Below are 2,803 nucleotides of genomic sequence, written 5' to 3'. Positions count from 1 at the left end.
TTAAACAATTTTTTATTGACATCCACCTTCTTCTCATGAAGCTTATGTGAAACGTGTAGAGCTACAGGAGTTAATAGAGGAGGCCCTATGGTAATCTTTTTTTCTCTCTGGTATACAGTATACTAATATTAATTTAAAATATAAAGGCTACAAAAATCTGGGGTGAAAGTTAAAACGGAGTGGATTTAGATTATAGAAAGCATGTGTTAAAATGAAAAACATGTGAAATGATGGAGCTTGACTACCTTTTTTTGGTTTTTACTCATTCGGTCGTATCATATTCATATGCTTTGTGATTTTTTTAGCCACCATATGCTTTGTGATTTGATTACAGCTGTTACACCCATTTTCTTTCTTTTACCACAAAGTTCAAACACAAATACAAAGCTTTTTCCATGGCCTGAAACAGCTATGCAAAGTTGAATCATGAATGCGTGTAAATGAAAGCAAGGTTGAAATTTGAAAATATTGGATATGATTTAAATCTAGAATCAATCATTTTGTATTTTTCTCTAGAATTTATTTACGGTTCAAACATATAAACAGATCTAACGGTTAAAATGATTTATATTTAAATGATAAAAAATAAATTCATCTAAATCTAAAAATTTAAAATATATTTGTATGGTAGAATGTTTTTCATACTCATTTTAGTCAAAGCTCATGATAGGTCTCGATTTCATACTCATTTCAGCTAAATTTGATGTAGAGTGGAAAGGGATGCTTCAATGCTTGCCAAGTTGCCATTGACGATTATTGACTATCATGACTTCAAATTAATGACAAAAACTCATTTCTCTTTAATCATTCCGTCCGTACATATGCATTCAATACCCAGCAACAACATGGACCCATAGCCCCATGTAACCAAAAAAAGCCCGAACTTAGTTAGTGTTCAATTAATTTTGGGTCCAAGCCCAATAAATAACATTGACTAACCCAGGCTTGGGTGACAGGCTTATGGTCAAGTCTTTGGACATAAACTCATTCTGACCCACAATAAAAATTACCCAAAAAAAGTTCTTCCCAAATTTTAGTGCGAGGCAATGTAGATGACATTGTCTGATTCCTAATAAATAAATAAAGGACAATGTTGGATATTCAAGTTTGAGTGTCAATTTTTACTTATCACAAATCAAATGAGTTCCTAGAGAACTTTATCATGAATTCATTTGATTGGTGATGAGTATAAACATAAGTATCCAAGCATTTTTCATAAATAAATGAGGTTTAAAATAAGTTTAAATATGAATAAATATTATCATATTAATGGGTAAGATCCTTTTATTGAGGTATATCTCATCTTAAACATTATAAAGTATGGCTTGTGAAACTTATTCCACATTGTATTTGATTTTGATGATTAAAAATGTTTATTTTCTAAGTCTCATTTTAAGGATCAATTTTCCAAAAAATTAGACAAACCAAAATTTTTTTAATCATTTAAATAAAAGGTTATTATTTCAAATGTTTACCAAATTACTATGTTCGTTCATTTATTCAATAACAATTAGATGTCTTAATAGATTTTTATTTATCTATTTTTTTGCAATGATGATTCTTATATAGAGAATTATATAATAGACGAATTTGATCATCAAATTACAATGTATAGTGAGTCTCACAAGTAATACCTCATTATGTCTAAGATGAAAGGCCTCTATCAACGGGCATACAAAAATTGAGAAAATAATTTGAGAGATACACAAGCATTCGCTGCTTTTTAGTTTCAAGGTGAGTCAATTTCAATATTAATCTTCAAGGATTAGATTTGTAATTTATTTTGAAAATAAGTAAATGAAGAAAGAAAGTTCAGAAAGAAAATATAATAATAATTAGGTTTAAAAGATGAAGTGTCAATTTCATATTGTACACTTCAATTACAATCATATTAGGCAAGCTATTAGTTTTTCCACATATTTTTGGTTCTATTTCCTTATCCTGTTGTGTAAATTAAATGAAGTTGGGCTCCCCAACTAATAGGTTAAAAGGCCTGTCTGTACTTATGAATAAGATTGATTTGCTCCTTTCATCCACTATTACAATATATGGTATCCATAAATTCAAGAATTAAAGCAACTAAATGGGAACTCCATTGATGGCCAGTTGGCCACCCATTTGTGTTCACATCATTGTGGTTAGATTTATGAGGAAGTTAAAGGAGAACTTGAAAGGTAGCCACACCTCTTTGTTTACAAGGGACCTTGCAATATAATATGGGAAGGGTGTGCGTTACATTTTTTAATGAAGTTCTTTATATGGAATATATGTTTTGAGCATACACGTGGACAACTAGGTCCTCTTTTTTTGTTTTAAAAAAGTGTTGGGCTTTTTCATCAAGAATAAGCATCAATCAGATTAGAAATAGGATGTGATACTTGCCACTATATGAATGATGTTTCTTTCATGGTATAAATTTTATTTTTCCTTTATAATGAATAATGATGTAATCACTTGATTTCAGGGGGGACTTATAACTTATTATAGCACTTTCATACATTGTAGTTTATTTCCTTAATTGACTTGTATGTGTAATAAATTTGATGCCCATCGAAATTCTAGACTGCCAAAGTTCATAGCAAGATTAGTAGATAAACTTAGGAGAAAAAAAAAGGGTAACTGAGTGTTTTTTGACTGTTTTGCAATGTAATTTTACATGACACAATTCAAACACATTTGCTATAAAATAGAAAGGCAAAAGAAAATAAATATATGGATAACTGAAAAAAAACCATATATATGTTTGAGAAGTGCTTTAGAGCTAACTAATTAGTAAGATAATACGACGCTAATCATCACTTTT

This window comes from Dryas octopetala, chromosome 1 (assembly GCF_963921425.1).
Source record: "Dryas octopetala chromosome 1, drDryOcto1.1, whole genome shotgun sequence".
NCBI classification, from domain to species: domain Eukaryota; kingdom Viridiplantae; phylum Streptophyta; class Magnoliopsida; order Rosales; family Rosaceae; genus Dryas; species Dryas octopetala.
The sequence above is the reverse complement of the archived record's forward strand: the minus strand, read 5'-3'. Positions refer to the sequence as shown.